General features: G+C 41.0%; 1 protein-coding gene across 1 annotated transcript in view; it reads left to right on the top strand.

Annotated features, from left to right (window-relative positions):
* The window catches only part of MAML2 (mastermind like transcriptional coactivator 2), a 530183-nt gene that overhangs the window by 257224 nt on the left and 259501 nt on the right, over nt 1–13458 (top strand). The window lies entirely within an intron of this gene.

Here is a 13458-nt window from a genome sequence, read left to right as displayed (position 1 = left end):
GCCAGCTATTAAGGCTTTAGGTCTGATTGATTTATTGAGCTATGTTAGGTCACATGCAGTTAGTCTGATCTGTTGATTATGAAAGATTAAGACAAAGGCAACAGGCATGACTCATTATGAAAGCATAGGTTAAAGTGACAAGGTTATGAAGGGCAGATTGTTATTATCCTGTGTTAAAACCTATAAACAGGCATTTTGTTACATGAAATCTCACACATTATGATAGGTGGCAAAGGTTAGTTGTCTGCAAGACTCTTGCAATAAAAAAAACACATACACGCTCAAACATACAAACATATATTTCCATACATTTACAGATATAAAGCTGCTTTAGGTCAGCTCTTTTTGCCACTGGTCTGCTTCCATCCATGACAGTATGGGGCAATATGTCAACCCATGTCAGCCATTGTCTCTATTGTCCCATGAGTGACACATGTTCACATCCACATGGAAATTATAAGTCAGATCTCTTCGCATTGCTAGCGCTTGTTCAGGGCCGGACTGGGAACCCAAACCAGCCCTGGCAATTGAGTCGGACCGACCGCGGCTGTGGGGGGGGGGGGAGTGCGTGTGGAAAACACTGTTGCTGCTTTTGTTACAGGATGCCGATCTTGCAGCACTGCTACAAAACCGGCCCCCTGAACCAAAAACCACTCCCACCTGCCCCCCCCCCCCCCTTCCGGCCCACCAGGAAATGCCCGGTGCCGGCTACGGCCAGTCCGGTCCTGCGCTTGTTACCTTTTTGTTGAAAAGATTTTAAAATATAAACCACAAAGATACTATTTTTAGACTAAACCTTTGTTTTGCAGATTGTTTAATACGTTTGTTTATGTTCTCACAAAAGTTTTGTATTTATCAAGCAAAGAGCAGAACCCAAGGCTTCCACAGATTAATAAATTCTGTATAAATAAAGAAGGAACATTGAAAATTGACAATTTGAAACATTCTGTAAATGTGAAGGAATTTGAAATTGGAGGCTAAAAATTAGTATCAGATGGATTAATGGGAGCAGTGCATCAAATAGAGTACAACATGGACGATATGAAAAGTGGCCTCAATTGGATTTAGAAAAGCTCGTAGCTTCCCATTAAAATTAGAAAGTTTGATATTCTTTTTTAAATTTGCTTGTCAATTAAATAAAATATTTCATCATTTTGGTACTTGTTTGATGAATGCTTGTTTCTGTATTTTATGTGCACTGTTTTGCGATTCAAATCATCAAACATTCTTAGGCCAGGGTCTCCAGCTTCCAGTAATGACAGAATAGGGTCCCCGGATTCCAGTAAAGATTCATTGGGGGGTCTCCGGTTTCCAATAATGATTATGTGGGGGTCCACAGAAGTCAAGAGGTTAAGAACCACAGACTTTAGCAATAGCAAAACTTACGGTCATACAAAGATCCAGTGTGATACACTGCAACACTGCTGTTTGCTGAAGTGAAAAAAGGCAAAAAGATGCATTATCATCAGTGCATCGTTATATTTTCCTACCACAAAGATGATTGGTATTTGTAGTATTTTGATCTACTGTTTCCAAACCCCACTGGAGGACAGACTGAGGACTCAAACTCCATTGTTGTTTTGGCCATTGATTTACGAATGAGTGCTCCTTTCCAGTGTCACAACAGGAGGTAGATGCTTCCGAGATTACTCATCTCTTAGCAGCAGAGTAAATGCATTAGTAAATAACCCCTAACGATTTAAACAAAATAGCCATATTACTCCTGCAATTACTCATAAACCAAATCTTAATCGGAATAAAGTTCATAAGTACAGGTTTAGATATAATAATATCTTCTGTTGCAATTTTGGCAATATAAATGTCATAAAAAAGTGAGTCTCTGACTTTTATGGCAGAGACCTATTGAGAAGGAACTGTCTGGCCCAAACCTCGGCGTGAGTCATATTTCAGGTCTACAAAAACAACAAAAAAATCGAGGGTGCATCAGAAATTATTGTATTCCTGGCACTGATTCGTGTAACAGGGTTTATTTTCCTGGCATTGCATGAAATTTGACTCGTAATTGTGATTTTGTCAGGGTGACTCACCTCTTGCACACAACAAATTAACAATTGCTGTTGGCAGGTGTAGGGTTATTTATTATTCAACTTTGTACACACTCTGGGACCTATTCACAAGAGCCGTTTAAAAATATGCAGGAGCGACCAGTCCATTGGGGCTGAGAAGCCACGCCCCTCCACCTTACAACCCTCATTAATATTGTCTGTCAGGCTGCACAAAGGTCAGCCTGACAGACACTGTTCACTTTCAGTTCAAGCAGCCAGACATGCGCATTTTCTGCAGGCTCCTGGCTGTCTGAGCTAAACTTTGCTGGGCTAAGGAAGTCACAGCTCCTGTGGGTGTGATGTCCTCAGTTTAGCAAAGGTCCCTTAGGCCCTACCCTCAGTGATGAGGGGTAGCGTCATGGATTGCCTCGCAACTGGGCGCTTCAGTTTTAAGCCCTGAAGCGCCCAAAGTCGAGTGTCAATCAGTGCCACTTTTATCACAGAGTGGGGTGGGGTCAGCAGTCTAACTGACCCCATCCCACCCTGTGATGACGTTGGGACTGCTGCCTTCCCTCATTGGCTGACCTTAGGTCTTCTGGAGCCTCTGAGGCAGAGCAAGCTGCAGGTAAGTGTTTGTTTTTGTTTTAAACTGTTTGGTGCATGTGTGCGTGTATGTATGAATGTTTGGTGAAGAATGTTGTGAATAGATGTGCACATGCGTGTGTGTATGTATGAATGTTTGGTGAAGAGTGTTGTTAATGAATGGTTTTGTGTGCGTGCATGTGTGTGAATACATTGCTTTAAGTGTTATGTGTGCGTGGGAGTGTGTCCCGTCCGCCCCCTCTCTCGAAATCTTACCGCCCGCCACTTCACATATGTAAAGTAGTACTATTTTACATACTCCCAAATCCTATCTTTTCTATATAGACATCTCTACAGCAGGTGCAGAGAGCTCCAAGCATGAGAGTTGAGAAATTGCGGAATAATTATTAATAAATGGATGAGGTCTTGTAAGGAGCGATGTAGGAAGGTGTGTGCCAATACAAAAAATATCAACACATGTGTAAGACAATTTCATTCACAAAATACATACATGTATCTACTGCAGTAGTAGCGCGGACAAAACAGGTTTAAATGTAGTCCATACAAGCCTTGGAGCAAATCAAGCAGCACTGAGGGCAAACCACTCTCATAGAATCAGTGAAGACAGAGAATAAAACTAACACTAACAAGATATAAGAACAAATGTAATATTGCAATTATAAATATTTTCCAAATTTTCTCAAAAAGACTATTTTACAAATACAGTCTTTTTTTATTATAATTTAAAATATTTAATTTTTTAAAACAATTAAATGAAGTTTTAAATTAATTGAAAAGGTAATTGGAATTTACATTAATTTAAAATAATATTAATATAAAGCATAACTTGCAACCAATCTTTTAATACACTCAATACATCTGAAACTGTATGGGGTGGAGGGTAGATAAATATTTATACATAGATTAATTTGTTTACATTTTTGAAAAAATATTTTACATTTACAATATAATTAAACAGGACGCTGAATTTTTAAGCTGGTGTGTTGTGTCATATTAGTGTGATAATCCTTTGTGAAGCAGAGTTAGGGAAGTTTTTTTATATTTTTCAATTAAAATGTAATTTATTTAAATTTTAATTTGTATTTATCTCTATTAAGTGTTGCTATTAGGAGATATCCATCTTAGTTGCTGAGATCTCTATAAACAGAAAGAAAGATTTTACTTGGAACTTTACAGTTGTCAATTTGATAACATAATGTTAGGTGATTTGTACATCAGAATTTAGGTGGAGACCTCTGCAAAGAAATGGTGAATTACATCTTATTGTTGGAGATCTCAAGTGCAGAAATCTCCACATGTAAACTTTACTTTGTGGAAAGGGCGCTATGTATTAGGAATTTACATTGGTAAACAAAGTCACACCACCAGAATGTCCTTATTAATATATGAAAAAATAAATTAATGAATGAACTAAATGAACGTGGTCTCCTGCCACTTGTAGCAATCTTTGATTAACTGAACCCTTACTCATGTTCTCACCTTTTTGTAGGTATTTATATGGAGCAATGCATACATCACATTACTTCCAAAGGGAAAAAATACAGATTATCGATCTACAATAAAGTTATGGAAATGGAAAGACTATGGGCCTCATTTGGATCTTGGTTGGAAATCCTCCAACCTCTGGCCGTAGGCTTTCCAACTGACATACATGATTTAAACTCCGCCCCCCCCCCTATTAAAAAGAAAGCGGTTAGAGTTCAAACCGGCAGGTCAATCCGACAGGCTATCCATGTCGGGCTTTCCGACATTGAAAGCCTGCCCGAAAGTGACTTTGTGGGCCTCTAGCCGGGCCCCCTTCTCTCTGTGGCCTTACAGTAACCATTTCCCTATGGGAGCTTGTGCTGTGACTGGTTTCAGACCGCGGCACATTCTCCCATAAGGAAATGGGAGTTTGCGACCACACCATGTGCGGTCGCATCCTAATTGTTGTTTCGGACCACCGACCCGAGGTCAGTCGGTTCCAAAACCGCAGAGATGTCGGTCAGAGGCAACTCCGACCAACATCATAATCAGGCACTATATGATTCAGTTACCAGAATACAATGATCATCATAAGTGCTACGTAAATAATAGCCATAAATACACAGGTGTAACACAGTACATTGCTTTATAAGTGGAGCAGCAAGTATCACTTCTATTCAGGATTGTGAAGGACATGTCATGTTAGATTCTCTTCCAATGCAACCTGGTGAATTGTTCCGAATTATAGCTTGCATAATGGTCATTTTAAATGCCCCGAACCCATTGACTAGAAATATGAATTGCTGCCTTCCACATTGTCATGAAGGAGAAATAAAACTGATCATGTCTCTTCAGTTAGTCCTCACATCTGTCACATAGACGACTATGAACCTTTCGATTTAAAGGAGGGCCTAATTGAAATACACCATAGATAAGTCAGTTTACATTATTTCAGGAGCACAAATTGTTGCAGCACCTTGTGAATCTCAGAAGTGCTGTTCCACCAGTACGTCAATTGCAGAAGGTGCATATTAAAGCATCATTAAAAACATAACTCTGACCAGACACGTTCACTGTGAAAACTATGTTTTTTATGTGCTATGAAAAACAAATCACACCCGCTATAAATTACAATAAAATATGGTGTAGTGCAAAAACAAATCAAGGTCCTCGTCTGAATTTGATCCCACAGGGTTCGGTCTTCCTAGTGTTATAACGATGTTAGCCTCCATCTGGCATAAGATCAGTTCCTCCTTTCCACATCTTGTACTTGGTTTGATGTGGGATAGGCACACATTCTTCATCAAATCTGGATTAGTTTTATTACATTTGTAAAATTAACTAGCATAGTGGTTTCTTTAAATATTACGTGTTGTTCTGTAATGTTCTCCTATTCTGACTAATACTTTGAGGTCAGTATTGTCAATGTAGATTTACAAACATGGACAAATCAAAGCATATACTACAAAAGTTAAAGTGTGAATATCACACAATATAGAGATTACCACAAAGAAATTTTACTATTAGTCACTGTTGACAATCAACAAAGCAAAGCAAATTTGCTGACAACTGCACCAGGAGGAAGTGCAATTGTGCATTTTTAATTCAACATAAGGCCTGTCATGTTCACATTTACTTAAATATCAAGCTTTATACTGTTTGTAATTGTTACCAAAATATATATACTTATTACTCGCTTCACCCTCAAAGCGAATGAACAACTTTAATTAGGAAAGTCAGAGGTCTCGAGAAGATCAACTTCTGCACATGTGAATGTGCTATTCACGTTCTGCCAAAAGTGTACTGAATACTGTTTACATAAGTATTATTGAGTGTGTATATTAATGCTGTAATTTGAACAGTATTGGTTAATGACATCATGTCTGCAAATCATTCTGGTGGCCCTTTTCCCATTGATAAAAAATGTCCAGCGTAGACTGAGTTTATGCATGCATTTCCTTGAAGTTAAATGTACCCCATTCCTAAATGGTAATATTATGGATTACTTGCAGCTTTCTTTGCTTCTGACCTAACAAGCTAGCTGCATAGTTTGTAAAAATGTATAGTATATTTCTTATTTTTTCTGAACATGCTGGAATTTCTGCTGGACTTTTGCACTCTTTCCATGGTTAGTGACATTAATGAGAAACTGACTGCATTCTTCTTAAGCTGCCTTTTAGTCTTTCCCCCTAGAACATTGTGGCAGCCGATCAGAAACACTGTGGACACATGCTTTACATTCAATAGTAGGTGATATTTAGGAGCAGATCTGAACTAACAAATTGGTTTTGATATGCCATTGGCCTTAAATCTAAAGTAACCCTGTACTGGGAACTAATACATTATTTTTCTTCTATCTCTGTAATTCAGTCTGCATTCTTATTATACTATGTTGGATTGCTGAGGCATCATGGACCCTCGTGTTTTGCCACTGTGCAACATTCCGTCCATCATCTTGTGTGTTTTGCTGTTCTCCCTATGTGGGAAGGGTATGCCCAGACGTGGGTGCTCACTACCCCATTGGAGTCAAGCCATCCTGGCTGAAGACGGCTGATAGCCAGAAACCGGTCCTAGGATGCTTGTTTCCGGTCCAGGGAACACATGGCTTAGCAGTTCGGGCTGGACTGTTCCCATGAGGCACAGGGTCAAGGCTGATTTGCATATGGCCATGTCTGAAATGGGGTGGCTTGGTGAGCAAAATAACAATGGATTAAACCCAGATCTGTGACTGGGGGTGAACGTTTTGCCATTGTGCAACATTCCGTCCATCATTTTGTGTGTTTTGCTGTTCACCCTCGTGCACACACAACCGCCACCAAAGTTCTAGATTACTTGGTGGGAAAGGTATGAGCTCAAGAAGAGGGGGATCAGGACCAAATAACAAAGTAAAATAACCAAAACAAAGCGAAACAGCCAGTTCACCGCTGCCTGCAACTGACCATTACTCCTACAATCAGCTATATCCCAGTCTTCTCCGTCTCAAGTGTTCTCACACGTCAGTTTTTATGAGTTAATTATCCACTAAATGCCAAGCTTTCTATCCTTGATTTAGCATTTTCTCCCCACTAGAATCTTAACTTCCAAAGTCAATTCAATTTCACGTCCTGTTTAAGATGAAATATATATAATAATGTATTCCTTTTTTTGCATTTGATTTTCTCAGTGGCATTCACAAATATGTTAAGCGCTGTTCCAAATTTTACTCCACTAATTCCCAATCTTAGGTTTCCTTTGGTAATAGATGCCGAAGATTCCTTAGCAGAATGCACAAAGCCCTTGCCTAAGTTCTTTTCTCAAGGTCGGTACACACTCACTCCTATTACAATATGACTTCTTAGGTCACATTTGTTTTCTAGATTAAGTGAAACTCCCTTTTCCTCAAAGAGCAATGCTGATAAGTGGTGCTCGAATGCTTATTGTTGGGCTTCACCAGTCCTCCATAACGCTTCACTGACTACCCATCGCAAGAAGCCACCCTATTCAAGAGTGCATTGCCAACAAAGTCATTTATTACGTGGGTCAGTCCTTGCTTCCAGTAAAACTTCCTTGCTCTAGAGTGCCCCAGGCTGACCATTCTACTACCCTTCGTAAAGTCATGCATTTGTGGAACCTCCATCACCACAGTGGTAGAAGAACACTTTAGTTCCTTCCTGCCAAAGACAAAAAACATTTAAGACCATGTGGAATTCAGCTAAGCTTGTAGGACCTGGGTTTTGCACTAACCAAAACCAGAATAATCATCCATACAAAGATGGCATGAATGCCAAAGGATTAGAAAATACTCACTCGAGAACTAGATCCACATCTCCCACAGAAGGATAATATGCACAGCTACATGAGCTGGTATCCCTCACTCTTCTTTGCTAACACTGCAAGCAGAAGAGGAGTTCACGATTACAGTGACACAACAAACGCATTCCTCTGTTCATCATGCATGACATCAAAACACTTTCCACATAGGCCACTCTTGCACTCTACCGTGGCCCAACTGGACACAAGGGATCTGTAGAAGCTTAAGTGTTTAATCATTCAGTCTTCTTTGATCCACTACATGCTTAAGTGTAAAGGTATCTGACATCATATGACCACCACTCTGTAAACCCAAAGTTTTCCAACTAAGCACACTATATTGTCTAGCTTTGTATTTATCCACCAAAACGTTTCTGAGATGTGTCAGGAAGGAGTATGCTGTGTTATATAAATGCTATTTCAAAAAACAGGGGTCCCTAGTAGTTCAGGGATCTTGGCAAAATGATAGACATACGCTCAGTAGTATGTATGACCTTTGTCCAGCCGGACACGATTTTTAATTTAAAGTAATTTACAAGGATACAAAGGATTTTTTACAAAGTGGGTGCAGCCAGCAACCCACAGGGGACAAGACAAAACAAGGGGATAAGGGTTAGAGCGAACAAGGCGGTCTGTGTACTAGTAGTTCAGTGAACAGACGAAAATACATTTGTAAGCATCATTGTATACAATTTGTACTGTTCTTTATACATATGACGCTAATATGTCGACGTTTCGATGCCCATTTTGAAATGATTGGCATCATCTTCAGGACAGAGAAATAATATGCTTGTCTTGAAAATCTTTAGGCAATTTATGGCCTGCACATATATTACACATACAATTATTTTAGGAAAAAAGGGGGAAGAAATAGGAGAACAGGGTTAAGTACCAGTTTAGCATGTAACACATCTGACCATCCAAAACAAAAGTGCATTTTCATTATATTGTTCTTTTAACAGCAGATGCCGATCAAATCAAGTGAGGTCACATGCGATTTGCGGCGCAGTGGGGGGACAGATGGTGACGGCGCGTGAATTACGAATGAAATATATAATTCAGAAGTGAACGAGTTCCATTCCGGTTGCTGTGCCTACGTATATACAAGAGAAGCACGTGAGGTAAAATGACAAAGTTTGAATAGTTTAGGCGATCAAGGCTATCGTGCCGTTTCATGCCGTCAGTGCCGGGCGGGTATTTGGAGCGAAAATACATTGCCGTATAGCTATAGTAGATTGAAAGGTGACGTGCAGGTGGTTCAGTTTGGCCTGTGACATGGTTATTTATTCTATGGCGCAGGCACCCGGTCAAGCTTGTTTTACCTTTCATGGCACTGGTCTCGAGTGAAACAAACATGCTGCGCAGTGGTGACAGACAATTACATTACATATTTTCATGCGATTTACCAGATTTTGGTCCAAACAATGTCTAATTCCAGGGGGCAGTGCCCAGTATCAAGGGACATATGAAGGGATACTCAATTATCTGAGCATATCGCTCGATATTTTTCCTGCCAAAAAACGGGTAGAGAAGGGTAAATACGGGGATTTAAGTAAAAGGCAATTAAATAGTAAGTCCACGCGGTATAATTACCAAGCCAGGGCAAGAAAGCCTCTTCATAGGAGACCGGACCGATCGTGTCTCACTAGGGAAAATAGTTATAATTAATTTATATTAGACTTGCAATTACTGATGGGTTTAAGTTATTAGAAGAGGCGAGGGAGCAAGGCTTTAGCGAGTACTTACTTCCTGGTTGGGTTGCTCAATGGCAATTCTGGGTTCAGATGGGTGGGAATCGCTGGAGTGCTCGTGGCTGAGGGGAGGATAAAATGGTGTTTGGAAATCGACAAGGGACTCGGCGTGAATAGCACGGCGGCCATGTTGGAGTGGGATTTGGGACAGTGTGGGGGACATTTTGGTGTGGGTAAGTGGTGAGTGGAAGTGACACACAAATTATATTAAATATTTACAAGTTTACGTATTTACAAAGATATACATAATAAAATCATCAATCATTGTAGAGACTTAAAGGAAGTGAGAGTTGCGATACAATTGTTCAGAGATTCATTTGATTAAAGGAGGGATGCCCAATCCTCAAGGCGATTGAGTCCTGTATGAATGCTGTTGGTACGCAGTATCCAATGTAGCTCCTCCTTATTCAGTAATTGTGATACATCTGCTCCCCGAGGTGGTGGTTTTACCACGGTAATGATTGTCCATGTCAAATCATTTTCAGTATGGCCTATGTCCTTAAAATGTTCAACGAGGGGGGCATTTGGGGTATTGCATCGGATTCTGCTTCGGTGTTGTCCGATGCGTAGCTTTACCTTTTGGCTAGTTTGACCAACATATATCAACATACATGGGCAAAATATGGCATATATTACATTGAAAGAATTACAATTAGTGAAGTGCTTTCTGTTAAAAGTAATTGTGCCAAAGGTAAATGTTTTTCCCTCGATGGTGAAGTCACATACTACACAGCTACCGCATTTAACATGGCCTGTTAGTGCCGGTAAACCCCATACATCGTTGATCGTAGTTTTTAGGTTAGGTTGTGGTAGGGATGCCCTTACCAAATGATCTTTTACATTTTTTGCTCTCTTAAAGGCAAAAATTGGGTGCTCCAGATTCAATGTACCTGCCTTTAATACAGGCCAGTGTTTAAGGACACTTTTCCTTATGGCATTGGAGGCTGGGGTGAACGTGGTCACACACACAAGTCTGTCTTGATTTTTCTTCTGTTTGGGTTCCAGCAAGGTTTCTCTGGGGCAGTACCAGGCCCTTTTGAGAGAACGCCGTACTAGTTTTCTGGGGTATCCCCTATTTCTGAGCTTGTTGCTGAGGGTTCTGGCTTCAGAGAAATAGTCTTGTTTGAAATAGCAATTTCTCCGAATACGGAGGAATTGTGAGAATGGGAGCGAGTCTCTGAGGGCACGGGGATGGTGACTGCTATAATTCAGCAAGGTGTTTCGTTCAGTGGGTTTTCTGTGGAGGCTGGTAGTGAGGCGGCCCTCTGTGTGTTTGATTTCCAGGTCCAGGAAGGGAATCGAATCTTTGCTTGTCGCCAGTGTGTATTTCAAGCCGTTACTGTTGTTATTTAACCAATGTAATAGGTGTGTTATTGATTCGAATGAGTCACTCCATATCATAAAGATATCATCAATGTATCGTTTCCACAGGGCAATGCCACTGTGGAAAGGATTTGATTCGGTCACTATACAGGATGTCTCTAGATTGTCCATGTACAGAATTGCTAGGTTGGGGGCAAAAATAGCCCCCATAGATGTACCCCGTACTTGACCATAGAACTGTCCTTCGAAGAGAAAGAAGTTTTTGGTAAGGCAGATCTCCAATAATTGGAGGATGAATAAGGACGGGACATTGTGTGGGCGCGGGCGTGTGTTGAGAACTTTTTCGACCACGCGTAGTGATTCATATTGTGGAATGTTGGTGTATAAAGATTCCACATCCAGCGTGCACATGGTGCTGGATGTGGGATCAAAGGGGTATTCCTCAATCATGTTAATCATTGACATACTGTCTCTGATGTAACATAGGGTATCCGGGACAAATGGTTTGATAAAATAGTCAATGTAGTGTCCGAGGGGCTCCAGGACAGAGCCGCACCCCGAGACTATCGGACGACCGGGAGGGGATTCACAATTCTTGTGAATCTTGGGTAAGCAGTAAATGACTGGTACCCGAGGAGCCTTAGTATTTAGGAACTCATGTTCCTTCTTGGAAAGATATCCCTGTTCTAGGGCATCATTGGTAACCTCAGAAATCAATTTCTGTATTTCTTCTGTGGGATTACGTGGTAGTTTGCAGTAGTGTTCGGTGTTAGCGAGTTGGCGATGGATCTCGTTTTTATAATTATCCATCTCCTGAATCACAATCCCCCCTCCCTTGTCAGCTGGTTTTATTACAATGGAGGGGTTATTTTTCAAGGTGGACAGGGCTTTCTTTTCTTCAATTGTGATATTATACGGAATAAATGATTTTTGTTTTTCTAAAGCAGCAAGGTCGTTGAGAACAAGTTTCTCAAAGGTTGGTATTTCCGGGGGGACCATGCTGCCGGTGGGTGAAAATTTAGATGGTGGTTTGAAAGGAGTGTTCGACTGCTTCATGGGAGTAGGGTTCAACAGAAAAAAGCTGTGGAGTCGGATCTTTCTAAAAAATCTTAAGAGCTCAGTTTGAGCATCAATGAAGTTAGGGTGGATAGTTGGGACAAATGACAGGCCTTTCGTGAGCAGTGACAGTTCGTTGCCCGAAAGTACGTGTGAGCTAAGATTAAAAATCGGTAACAAGGCTGTTTCATCATTTTGGGGAACAGGAGTTTGGTTTCCGTCTACCATTGGTAATGTTGTCGGCGGGTGAACCGTTCGCCTGGCGGATTCTGGCGATTGGGCCATCTCTGTGGCTGTTTGGCTCTCCCTGCCCCTGGGGGTTCTGATTGGCCTCTGCCTCGCCCTAAAAAATTCCTATGGGAGGGACCTGGGCTATCACTTGGATCTGATTGTTCAGATGAGTCCCCCGAGCTGTCAGAAAAACCTACAAAATGTTGTCTTCTGTTAAACCTTCCCCAAGGTCGTTGGTTTTGAGGGCCACTGTAGGAACGGTTGATGTAATAATCCTTATTTAAGTAAGGGTAGGTTCGTTCCTGGGAAAAAATTTAAATGTCTTTTTTGACTTTCGTTGCTTTCTTGTTAAATTCAAGTTTGTGGAATTCCTCAATAGTTTTGGTTATTTTATCAAGAAGTTTCTTGGCTTCAGTATTGGTGTTCTTGTCTTTAAGTTGTTGTTCTAGGTCACGAATTTGACTGATGACTTTTTCCAGCTCCTCTGTGGCAATATCAATTCCAAGCACCATCCAGTGCCTGGAACAGGTTGTGCTGATGTAGCTAAATCCGTTTAAATACTTCGGGTTGTCCGTAAAGACCGGCTTGAGATACACACTGGCCACAAGCAAAGATTCGATTCCCTTCCTGGACCTAGAAATCAAACACACAGAGAGCCGCCTCACTACCAGCCTCCACAGAAAACCCACTGAACGAAACACCTTGCTGAATTATAGCAGTCACCATCCCCGTGCCCTCAGAGACTCGCTCCCATTCTCGCAATTCCTCCGTATTCGGAGAAACTGCTATTTCAAACAAGACTATTTCTCTGAAGCCAGAACCCTCAGCAACAAGCTCAGAAATAGGGGATACCCCAGAAAACTAGTATGGCGTTCTCTCAAAAGGGCCTGGTACTGCCCCAGAGAAACCTTGCTAGAACCCAAACAGAAGAAAAATCAGGACAGACTTGTGTGTGTGACCACGTTCACCCCAGCCTCCAATGCCATAAGGAAAAGTGTCCTTAAACACTGGCCTGTATTAAATGCAGGTACATTGAATCTGGAACACCCAATTTTTGCCTTTAAGAGAGCAAAAAATGTAAAAGATCATTTGGTAAGGGCATCCCTACCACAACCTAACCTAAAAACTACGATCAACGATGTATGGGGTTTACCGGCACTAACAGGCCATGTTAAATGCGGTAGCTGTGTAGTATGTGACTTCACCATCGAGGGAAAAACATTTACCTTTGGCAC

Source organism: Lissotriton helveticus, chromosome 8 (assembly GCF_964261635.1).
Source record: "Lissotriton helveticus chromosome 8, aLisHel1.1, whole genome shotgun sequence".
NCBI classification, from domain to species: Eukaryota; Metazoa; Chordata; class Amphibia; order Caudata; family Salamandridae; genus Lissotriton; species Lissotriton helveticus.
This window is presented reverse-complemented; position numbering and strand designations above follow the sequence as displayed.